This window comes from Ovis aries, chromosome 1 (assembly GCF_016772045.2).
Source record: "Ovis aries strain OAR_USU_Benz2616 breed Rambouillet chromosome 1, ARS-UI_Ramb_v3.0, whole genome shotgun sequence".
Lineage (NCBI taxonomy): Eukaryota > Metazoa > Chordata > Mammalia > Artiodactyla > Bovidae > Ovis > Ovis aries.
Window position 1 is genome coordinate 74,983,107 of NC_056054.1, and position 12,744 is coordinate 74,995,850.

A 12,744-nucleotide genomic window follows, 5' to 3' on the forward strand; every position below is an offset into this window, starting at 1 on the left:
TACTCAGCTATTAAAAAGAATGCCCTTGAATCAGTTCTAATGAGATGGATAAAACTGGAGCCTATTATACAGAATGAAGTAAGTCAGAAAGAAAAAAACCAATATAGTATATTAATACATATATATGGAATTTAGAAAGATGGTAACAATGACCTTATATGTGAGACAGCAAAAGAGACACAGATATAAAGAACAGACTTTTGGACTCTGTGGGAGAAGGCAAGGTGGGATGATTTGAGGGAATAGCATTGATATTTGTATATTACCATATGTGAAATAGGTCACCCATCCAGGTTTGATGCATGAGACAGGTGCTCAGGGCTGGTGCACTGGGATGATGCTGAGGGATGAGAAAGGGAGGGATGAGGGAGGGGGATTAGGGATAGGGGACACATGTACACCCATGGCTGATTCATGTCAATGTATGGCACAAACCACTAAAATATTGTCAACTAATTAGCCTCCAATTAAAATAAGTTAATTAACTGAATCATGGCAATACTGCCATCACTTCATGGCAAATAGAAGGGGAAAAAATGGAAACAGGGAGAGACTTTATTTTCCTGGGTTCCAAAATCACTGCAGATGGTGACAGCAGCCATGAAATTAAAAGACGCTTGTTTCTTGGAAGAAAAGCTGTGCCAAATCTAGACAGCATATTAAAAAGCAGAGACATTACTTTGCCAACAAAGTCCGGCTAGTCATGTATGGATGTGAGAGTTGGACCATAAAGAAAGCTGAGCACCAAAGAACTGATGCTTTTGAAGTATGGTGTTGGAGAAGACTCTTGAGAGTCCCTTGGACTGCAAGGAGATCCAACACGTCCATTCTAAAGGAAATCAGTCCTGAATATTCTTTGAAGGACTGATGCTGAAGCTGATACTCCAATGGAAAAGACCCTGATGCTGGGAAAGACTGAAAGCAGGAGAAGGGGATGACAGAGGATGAGATGGTTGGATGGCATCACCCACTTGATGGACATGAGTTTGAGCAAGTTTTGTGAGTTGGTGATGGACAGGGAGGCCTAGTTTGTTGCAGTCCATGGGGTTACAAAGAGTCAGAAATGACTGAGTGACTGAGCTAACGATTTTAATGAAGACTGTGATAACACTGCCAAGTGCTGTCATACTTTGTCACAAGCACCATTAAATTTAAGAAATTTAAATAAAGAATTTGAATGAAAGTAATAGAACTTAATGTTTGTGGTCTATGGCATCTTAACACATTATTGTTCTTGTTTTTTTCATTCATTTTCTTCCTTCCCTTTTTTTTAGTCAACAAATATCTATAGAGCACTTGTTATTTGTTGAGGATTTCCAGTTTGCTGGGTCCGGGAGTAAGCATGATAAGTAAGACTTGGGTTCTGCCCTCAGAAAGGTCACAGTGGAGATTCAGGCAAATGAGCACACATTATCAGATGAGGAGAAGGTATGATAATGGAGAGGTGAGGGATGTATATAGTTGCCTCACTGTTCACTCCTCTAGCTTCAGTTCCCAGTAGAATACTAAGGACACAATGAACAGATTTGTTTCTCTAGGATAGGTGTGTGTCTGTGTGTCTGTGTGTACTGAATAGTCAAAGCTATGATTTTTCCAGTAGTCATGTATGTATATGCAAGTTGGACCATAGAGAAGGCTGAGTGCAGAAGAATTGATGCTGTCAAACTGTGGTGCTGGAGAAGACTCTTGGGAGTCCCTTGGACAGCAAGGAGATCAAACCAGTCAATCCTAAAGTAAATCAACCCTGAATATTCATTTGAAGGACCAATGCTAAAGCTGAAACTCCTATACACTGGCCACCTAATGAGAAGAGCATTGGAAAAGACCCTGGTGCTTGGAAACATTGATGGCAGGAGGAGAAGGGGGTGACAGACGATGAGATGGTTGGATGGCATCATCAACTCACTGGACATGAGTTCGAGCAAACTCCAGAGAAAGTGAAGGACAGGAAAGCATGGTGTGCTGTGGTCCATGGCACCACAAATAGTCGGACACAACTTAGCAACTAAACAACAAATACGCCAAGTAATACAGGGCTTATATAAAATAAAAGAAAGGAAAGTATTTGCTACTTAGTATCTGGGCTTCCCCAGGAAGATAACAAGAGTGACCATCAACATTCTAGGAACCAGCAAACTAAGATGGACTTGAATGGATGAATTTAACTCAGATGACCATTATATCTACTACTGTGGGCAGGAATCCCTTAGAAGAAATGGAGTAGCCATCATAGTCAACAAGAGTCTGAAATGCAGTACTTGGATGCAATCTCAAAAACGACAGAATGATCTCTGTTCATTTCCAAGGCAAACCATTCAATATTATGGTAATTCAAGTTTATGCCTCGACCAGTAACACTGAAGAAGCTGAAGTTGAACAGTTCTATGAAGACCTACAAGACCTTCTAGAACTAACACCCAAAAAAGATGTCCTTTTTGTTATATGGGACTGAAACGCTAAAGTAGGAAGTCAAGAAACACCTGGCGTAAAGGGAAATTTGGACTTAGAGTAGAGAATGAAGCAGGAAAAGGCTCATAGAGTTCTGCCGAGAGATCGCACTGGTCATAGCAAACACCCTCTTCCAACAACACAAGAGAAGACACATGGACATCACCAGATGGTCGACACCGAAATCAGAGTGATTATATTTTTTGCAGCCAAAGATGGAGAAGCTCTATACAGTCAGCAAACCAAGACCGGGAGCGGACAGCAGTTCGGATCATGAAATCCTTATTGCCAAATTCAGACTTAAACCGAAGAAAGTGGAGAAAACCACTAGACCATTCAGATATGACCTAAATCAAATCCCTTATGATTATACAGTGGAAGTAGAAATAGATTTAAGGGAATAAATCTGATAGACACAGTGTCTGATGAACTATGCATGGAGGTTCGTGACATTGTACAGGAGACAGAAATCAAGACCATCCCCAAGAAAAACAGATGCAAAAAAGCAAAATGGCTGTCTAAGAAGGCCTTACAAAGAGCTGTGAAAAGAAGAGAAGCGAAAAGCAAAGGAGAAAAGGAAAGATATAAGCATCTGAATGCAGAGTTCCAAAGAATAGCAAGGAGAGTTAAAAAAGCCTTCCTCAGCAATCAGTGCAAAGAAATAGAGGAGAACAACAGAATGGGAAAGACTAGAGATCTCTTCAAGAAATTAGAGATACCAAGGGAATATTTCATGCAAAGATGGGCTCGATAAAGAACAGAAATGGTATGGACCTAACAGAAGCAGAAGATATTAAGAAGAGGTGGCAAGAATACACAGAAGAACTGTACAAAAAAGATCTTCATGACCCAGATAATCATGATGGTGTGATCACTCACCTAGAGCCAGACATCCTGGAATGTGAAGTATAAGTGGGCAATAGGAAACATCACTATGAACAAAGCTAGTGGAGGTGATGGAATTCCAGTTGAGCTGTTTCAAATCCTGAAAGATGATGCTGTGAAAGTGCTGCACTCAATATATAATCAAATTTGGAAAACTCAGGTGGCCACAGGACTGGAAAAGGTCAGTTTTCATTCAGATCCCAAAGAAAGGCAATGCCAAAGAATGTTCAAACTACTGCACAATTGCACTCATATCACATGCTAGTAAAGTAATGCTTAAAATTTTCCAAGCCAGACTTCAGAAATACGCAATCCCTGAACTTCCAGATGTTCAAGCTGGTTTCAGAAAAGGCAGAGGAACCAGAGATCAAGTTGCCAACATCCGCTGGATCACTGAAAAAGCAAGAGAGTTCCAGAAAAACATCTATTTCTGCTTTATTGACTATGCCAAAGCCTTTGATTGTGTGGATCACAATAATCTGTGGAAAATTCTGAAAGAGATGGGAATACCAGACCACCTGACCTGCCTCTTGAGAAACCTGTATGCAGGCCAGGAAGCAACAGTTAGAACTGGACACGAAACAACAGACTGGCTCCAAATAGGAAAAGGAGTACTTCAAGGCTGTATATTGTCACCCTGATTATTTAACTTATATGCAGAATACATCAAAAGAAACGCTGGGCTGGAGGAAGCATAAGCTGGAATCTAGATTGCCAGGAGCAATACCAATAACCTCAGATATGCAGACGTCATCGCCCTTATGGCAGAAAGTGAAGAAGAACTAAAGAGCTTCTTCATGAAAGTGAAATAGGGGAGTGAAAATGTTGGCTCAACATTCAGAAAGCTAAAGTCATGGCATCCGGTCCACCACTTCATGGCAGATAGATGGGGAAACAGTGCAAACAGTGTCAGACTTCATTTTCCTGGGCTCCAAAATCACTGCAGATGGTGACTGCAGCAATGAAATTAAAAGATGCTTACTCCTTGGAAAGAAAGTTATGACCAACCTAGACAGTATATTAAAAAACAGAGACATTACTTTGCCAACAAAGGCTTGACTAGTCAAGACTACGGTTTTGCCAGTGGTCATGTATGGATGTGAGTGTTGGAGTATAAAGGAAGCTGAGGAATCACTTTCTTCACACCATCGCCAAAGAACTGATGCTTTGAACTGTTGGAGAAGACTCTTGAGAGTCCCTTGGACTGCAAGGAGATCCAACCAGTCTATTCTGAAGGAAATAAGTTCTGGGTGTTCATTGGAAGGACTGATGTTGAAGCTGAAAGTCCAATACTTTGGCTACCTGATGCAAAGAGCTGACTCATTGTAAAAGACCCTAAGGCTGGGAAATATTGAGGGCAAGGGGAGAAGGGGATTACAGAACATGAGATGGCTGGATGGCATCATCAACTCAATGGACGTAGGTTTGGGTAAACTCCAGCAGTTGCTGATGGACAGGGAGGCCTGGCGTGCTGCGCTTCATGGGGTCGCAAAGAGTCAGAAACAACTGAGTGACTGAACTAAACTGATCTGGGCTTCCACAGTGCTCACTGGTAAAGAACCTGTCTGCAGCGCAGGAGATGGGGGCAGGTAATAGCAAGGAGATCCAACCAGTCCATTCTAAAGGAGATCAGCCCTGGGTGTTCTTTGGAAGGAATGATGCTGAAGCTGTAACTCCAGTACTTGGCCACCTCATGCAAAGAGTTGACTCACTGGAAAAGACTCTGATGCTGGGAGGGATTGGGGGCAGGAGGAGAAGGGGACGACAGAGGATGAGATGGCTGGATGGCACCACTGACTCAATGGACATGAGTCTGAGTGAACTTCGGGAGTTGGTGATGGACAGGGAGGCCTGGCGTGCTGCAATTCATGGGGTCGCAAAGAGTCGGACACGACTGAGCGACTGAACTGAACTGAACTGAATGAGTATTTGATCCCTGTGTCAGGAAGATCCCTTGGAGTAGCACAATGGCAACCCACTCCAGTATTCTTGCCTGGAAGATCCCAAATCCCTGTGGTGACAAGAGTCAGACACAACTAGGCAACTAAATAAAAACACCAAATGAAAGCAGCATAGAGCCCTCTGTCCAATTACTTTTAGGTTCATCTCAGTCACAAACAGATCACCTCTTTCATCTGATCTCTCTTCTTTTAACCACATACCAGCCAGCAGGTAGTCATCACAAGACAATACAATACCATAAAAGATAATATACTTTGAAGGATTCTGGACTTAAATCTGGACTCTATCACTCACTAGCTTTGTGATCTTAGAAGAATTATTTAAATAGTCTGTGCCCTCCGCTTCCTCATCCAACTTGCTAATTATAAGCTAGACACTGTACCATTATAGGGAGGACTGCTTAAGTTAATATATGTAAAATATTTAGGGCCTGCCACTCAATAAAGGCTCAGTGATACAAATCACTGTTGTAAGTCATTACTGTCTAGGGACAATAGAGAATGCAATGGAATAAATGAGTACTTCTTTTCCACAGCTACTGAAAAGCACAGTGTTATGATGTAACTGTAAGATATAGTAATGTCTACTACACAGGTTACTGCAAAAACAAAATAAGACTATTAAGAAGAGGACCAGCGACAATGTCATGTTCGTAAAAGTTACCTGATAAATGATAACTTAAGAACGTTTTTAAAAGTATGAATATCTTCCAAACCAATTCAAGAAGATTCTGTGGAATACAGAAGTGAACTGATATCACTCTGAATAGAAACAGAATGTGTAACTATGAGATTATATGAAATCAAATATGTAAGATGTAATTGTTATGCATATCCACAAGTCTGATCATGAGAACAGCAGTCACATAACAAAGCCAAACCTAAACTGATCTCTACAGATATGCTAGTAGCATGATGGGACAAACTCAGCCATGATTTGGCAGTCCGTACCTCATTTGTCCAAACGATCTCTTCTTTAGTTCATTATAAATACTTTTAGTGAGACAGTTAGTAACCAATTCTCTATTTGTGTAGTGAGTGTAGACAAATTTATATGTTTACAAAGAAAAAAGGCTTTGGAACCTAGGGTGGTTAGACTGGGAAGGGAGGCAAATGAATCTTGCTTTTTCAAAGGAAGCACCCCTGATAGAGGTATAACTTTTTGCTTCTATTATTTCCTACATCTAAAACGGATACTTTTTCAATACATGAATGCATTTCATATGATGGGATATCTGAATTTTCTACTTTAAGTAAACAGAAAACTCATTTTAAATATTTTAATAGAATAATTTTTCTTATGTACTACCTTTTTATTAAAGCTGTGAAATGTCCCACCTGCTCCTTTCTTGATATTTTTTAAGGTAAATTTTTCAGAACAATCTCATGGAGAGGAAATTGCTTCACAAGCCAAGAAGATATGACTCTGTTCTTTCAGAATAGTGAGAGTATAAATCCTTTTTATTGAAGAGGTGTTGTTAAAGTTCTATATGTAAGATGACAGTACAGTATTGATTTTGGCCACACTGATACAAAAGCAGTATCTTTGGGTAAACATGCCATATTCTTCCTATTTTTCTGCCTTTGCTACTATGTTCCCTTCAATATAAAATGCAGGACTCCTCATTCATGTTCCTCTTCTGGCAAATTCTTGGGCATTCTTCAGGATGGAGCTTAGGTATCTCTCCTCTTGAGAAGCCTCCCTCAACTACCTCATTTTCCCCTGTTAAAGGTAATTCATTTACTTCATATACCCACATTTTCATCTTTTACTAGATTTTTTCAACTTCATCCCCAAACAGCTGATATGTCTCAGAAGCCAAATTTTATTCATTCAAAAAACACTGAGCATCTGTAAGTCATGAGAAACTGATGGCTAGAGAAACAGACATAGATACTTCCTTAGGGTTAAACACAGATACCCACATCTTAGGGTTAAACAAACATTTCACTCTAAAGATGAAGCATAGAGCAATGGGATCGGGGGATCAGGGAATTCTTCCTGCCATCACAGGGATGAGTAGGAGTTACCCCCAAGCAAGGAGAAGAAGGGAGGAGGCAAAGGAAACAGATGTACAAATGCTAGGAGATGGCAGGAGGCGCAGAGGTTGAAGGCTTTGAAGGACGCTGGTGCCTGGAGCAGGAACTGATGGGGAGGGTGGCTGACAAGGACTGAGAGACTACAGATTTAGCCTGGGACTTCCAGCAGCTAGCCATACCAGGTGCTCAAAAATGTTTGCTGAATAAATAAATGAATAATAATAACAATAAATACTATGCACTTGCTTGCTTTCTGAGGGTTTATGTCATTTGTATCTTGGGAAAATTAAAAATTTTACAAGGTAATTTACTTCACATTACTATAAACAGGAATATTTTTGCCTTGTTAAGACCTTCCCCTTTTCGTATATTTAAAAGTAATTTAGAGAACTATAATTCAGATTTAAATATAGTATATTAAGTATTTATGATGCAGCTAACTTGAAAAACACACATCTTAACGTACATCTGCTTCCAGAGGAAATATTTATAATATTTACCAAGTTTCTCTGTGGATTCCAAGAAGACGTAAATTGTACAATCTCTTTAGGAGAAAAATGATCCTCATTTTCCACATAGTCTTACCAAATGAATGCCCCAAAAGACAGCCTGGCACTAACCATTTCTTTTGTCTGCACTACTGAATTCCCAAGAAAAAGGAACACCTCTCCCTGATTGATGAAATCATTATAGACATTTCCCATCACACAATGATTCAGTCATGAGGCAAAGACACCTAAAAATAAACTCACAGAGAAGACAAATTCAAGAATTAAGAAGGAATTTCAATGTTCCTCTGCACTGAAAGAGCACTGGACAAAGAGGCCTTTCCAGTTCCTATCATGTTAGGAACAAATTATGCAATCCCTACCCCATCATTTAAGCAGATTGGGTCTCTGTTTTCTTATGTTAAAGGCAAGGTTATGTGATCGAGCGGTCTCTAAAGCGCTTTCTAACATAAAAGGGCCATGGGCCAGTGTCCTCCTCACACGTTTCTCAAATATTATGAGATTATCAAAGGAAACTTCTTAAGAAAAATTATAATGCCACATTCAGTTTCAGGAGTTGATAAAGAATCACCAAAATTTTAAACAATAAAGATTTTTTTTTTAATGAGAAAAGTGAATCTTTCAATAAATGAAACAGAGTCTGAACCCAATAGTGAGACCTCTCCTAAAATTTCATTAGTAACATGGAAGCCCTTATTTTAATGTGAAGAACCTGAAAGAAATCAAACTCACAGTAATAAAAATGGTAAAATATTTGACAACCTTCATGTGGTCCAAGATGTCCAGCTACATTAAGTGATGAGGATATAGAATGTTTCCAATTCCTTCACGCTGTATTTCTTGGCAATCTGACTTAATTTTGAACTAAAAAGTCATTAAGAAAGCTATTTAACTCCAATTTTAAATGTTACAAACTGACCTCCTCTACCTACGCCTCAGCCGGAAATTCCCATTTACTTCTATCCTTATCATGCCATTTTAGAATCCTGCACAGAAAACAGCAAGCTCCTTTTTGAAAGTGTACTGGAATAAAACAGGGGCCAGAAAAGATGGCCTATATCCTGTCACTGTTACTTGAAGGCTGTGGGTTTGGGAAATCCACCTAATCCATCTATGTCTACCTTTCTTTCATCCAGAAAATGAGATAATATTTACCTTAGAATCGTGAGAATTGAATAATGTCTATGAAGAGTTGAAGCCCAAATATCTATTCAAAACAGGCCTATGCATTCATCTACACATTCTGCTTGCTGGTGTTCCTACTCAAACCAACACCTCCTTACCTGGTGCGTGCCTCTTGGGGATTAAGTATTTTGGCTTGTATTTTGTTTATTGCTACCCAAGCTATAAGCCAGAATTACTGAATCATACAGATATTCACTTTTTGCTAAGTTAGTATTCAGAAATATCTCACTAACTTTCCTAAGGCCCTAGAACTCCAAAGATCTACTGACTACTCTTTAGGTCAGATTTTTTATTTCTGTCATCCTGTATCTCTCTGCCTCTAGAATCTAGATCCCTTCTCCATCAGTATCCCTATCTTCATTCTTTCATTCAAATACCCAGCATAGAACCTTACTATTACTTACTGTCCAGAGTATAATTTTATTTTCAATATGACTGGATATCTCAAATCATACTATTATATTTCAGTCATACTATTTTCCAACAAGAGTCAAATGAAGTGCAGACTCTTGAAAATAATAATAGAAATAATACTATCTTAAAAGTCAAAAAGATCTGGGTTCAAATCCTGCCTCTTCCATTTACTAATGTGACAAGTCACAACTGTTGTGAACCTCACCTCCAGAATCTATACAAGTGGATTTATAATGTTATTAGGAGGACCAGAAGAGATTAAATATTTACAGAGTCTACCTAAGTATTTGTAAAGTAGTAACTGCTTAACAAATGTTACTTCCCCATCTCCTTTAATACCTAACAACAACAGCATTCTCTAACATTCTTTATTAACCAATAAAGAGAAGATCAGTGTCCTCATGGTGACTATCTTTCTCTGTTTTTTATTTGGTTAAACTTATATACACAGCTGTCTCCCCCTGTGAGTCTGTAAAACTTTCCGATTAGTGCCCACCTTTATTCCTCTCTGCATCCTTCTAATACCTAGCACGGTGCCCAGCAAGTAGCAGAGGCTTAATATTAAACATTAGATACATAAATTAATGTCATTACCATCTCATTTATCTCCCACTCATGACCCAATGTGCACTCGCATGCAACCAATGATTTCTAAAACTTCACAGTATCAACTTCTTAAGGGTAATATCCAATAACATATTCTGTTCCGTAGGCTACCTCTCACACATGGTATGAGCTCCAACTTGTTAATCTGACTTAAGTAATCTTGCCAATAAATTAAAAGTATTTTTCACAGCAGTGACCTGCCATGCTAAGTTGCTTCAATCATGTCCAACTCTTTGCAACCAGATGGACTGCAGACCACCAGACTCCTCTCTCCATGGAATTCTCCAGGCAAGAATACTGGAGTGGGTTGCCATGCCCTCCTCCAGGGGATCTTCCCAACCAAGGAATCGGACCTGCATCTCTTATGTCTCCTGCATTGGCAGGCATGTTCTTTACCACTAGCACTACCTAGGAAGCCATTTCTCAGTAGTAGAGTGCATCATTAAAATAATGCATTTTTTAAATTAGTATAATTTATTAACTTGATTATTTTGATTTATGCCAGAGAACTTGAAATGAGGTTTTAAAATGTATATAGATATTAAGATTCTCAATATTCATTCAAACATTTATTATGAATCTTCTCTCTAAAAGTCAAGCTTCATACCACCTAATTAGCATGCACTTATTGTGTGTGAAAACATCCTCAAGTATTTTTTTTCCAATCAGTTCATAATTGCTTGTACTAATAGCTACTACATATTTTATTAATTTAGAATTGACATAATCTATCATTAAATTTCAAAAATAAGAGAACATTACTGACAATCTGTTGAGGTAAGAAGGAAAGCATGAGAAAGAAGGGAAAAAAGGAGAATAGGAAACTGAAAGAAAGAGGTGACAGTATTGAGAAAAAAAGGGGATAAAAGAACAGAAAAAAAAGGGAAAAATTGACGGGGGTGAAAAAGGTAACAATGAAATGAGGAGGAGGAGTACAGAAATGAAAACGCGAAAAACAAGAAAACAGAACAAAGAGCATAGAAAGGGAAAACTTCTTAGATGCATAAGATATTTATTCTATCCATATGTATAAAATTCTAGCATTATGAAATTAGACAAGAGTATAAGATAAAATGACTCAGCTGTCTCAAAATGTCTTTTAACTATTTAGCACATTTCCAGCCCAGAAATTGTTGTGCAATTCCAAAACACTTAAATATGAGATCTGGATTTAGATCACAGTCATCTGTTTTGGTTTAGCACAAAGGTGACATTACATATACATTACATGTTCACATTAATAAAGCGCATACTTTCTACCACTTGTCACATAGCTTCAAGAAAATAATAAACTTAATTGTATGTCTTTATACAAAATTATCTATCAATTTGTATTTTCATATATTAGGATAAAAGAAATAAACCAGTTTCTATTCATAATTAACCTACACTTTATAATAATTATAAAACTCTACAAATAAGATTGGTTTCCCTAAGAATAAATATTTATAGTACTTTATTGTCACCTACAATGCTGACTTCTGAGTAGCTTCCCATATTTTGTGTATACGATTTATTTTATAATTCTCTCCTTCTTGAAAATGAAATTAATTCTAATTCATGTTGCAGCTCTCATGCTTTGCACAATGCCCAACAATTTATATACATTCAACAAGTGTTTGTTGAATTAATTAATTAATATACCAATGAAATGTTATGGCTTACATATAATTTAATTCCTGTGTCAACTAATCTTTTCATGTTTGACACAATATATCGAATCACTTCCTTCATTCTCAGTACTCAGTTCAGTCGCTCAGTCATGTCCAACTCTTTGTGACCCCATGAATTGCAGTATGCCAGGCCTCCCAGAGTTCACTCAGACTCACGTCCATCGAGTCAGTGATACCATCCAGTCATCTCATCCTCTGTCATCCCCTTTTCCTCCTGCCCTCAATCCCTCCCAGCATCAGAGTCTTTTCCAATGAGTCAACTCTTTGCATGAGGTGGCCAAAGTACTGGAGTTTCAGCTTTAGCATCAGTCCTTCCAAGGAACGCCCAGGGCTGATCTCCATTAGAATGGACTGGTTGGATCTCTTTGCAGTCCAAGGGACTCTCAAGAGTCTTCTCCTACACCACAGTTCAAAAGCATCAATTCTTCGGTGCTCAGCTTTCTTCACAGTCCAACTCTCACATCCATACATGACCACAGGAAAAACCATAGGCCTGACTAGACAGACCTTTGTTGGCAAAGTAATGTCTCTGCTTTTCAATATGCTATCTAAATTATCTATTATACCAAGCTAATCTTTTTTTATTTTTTAATATTATTGATTTTTTTATGCCATGCAGCATGCAGGATATTATATCCCTAACCAGCAATCAAACCTGTGGCCCCTGCGATGGAAGCATGGAGTCCTAATACTGGACCATCAGGAATTCCTTAATCTTCTTTAAGTATTTACTTCATGATGATATTCTCCTGCCTCAAAAGATTAAAAAGTCTCATCCCTTCTGAGGCTTAAAAGTTTAAATGCCTTGAGCTTTCTATCATTCAATGATAGATTTAAATGTTAGCTTTCACTCTCATGAGATTCTTAGCTTTTTGTTTCAAGTATGTAACACTACCATAAACTTTTTGAGGGAGATCTTTATAGAGTTTGAGGGGAGGAAATGTTTTTGCAGTTTATGCTTCAAATTGAATATTTAACATGTATCAGCAAAATGTCTGCAGAATTTTTTGTTTTTTTTTTTTT

At 38.4% G+C, this 12,744-nt stretch overlaps 1 protein-coding gene across 6 annotated transcripts in view; it reads right to left on the reverse strand.

The window, feature by feature from the left end:
* DPYD (dihydropyrimidine dehydrogenase) overlaps positions 1-12,744 on the reverse strand; it is a 930,457-nt gene that overhangs the window by 731,485 nt on the left and 186,228 nt on the right. The gene's annotated exons all lie outside the window — the stretch shown is intronic.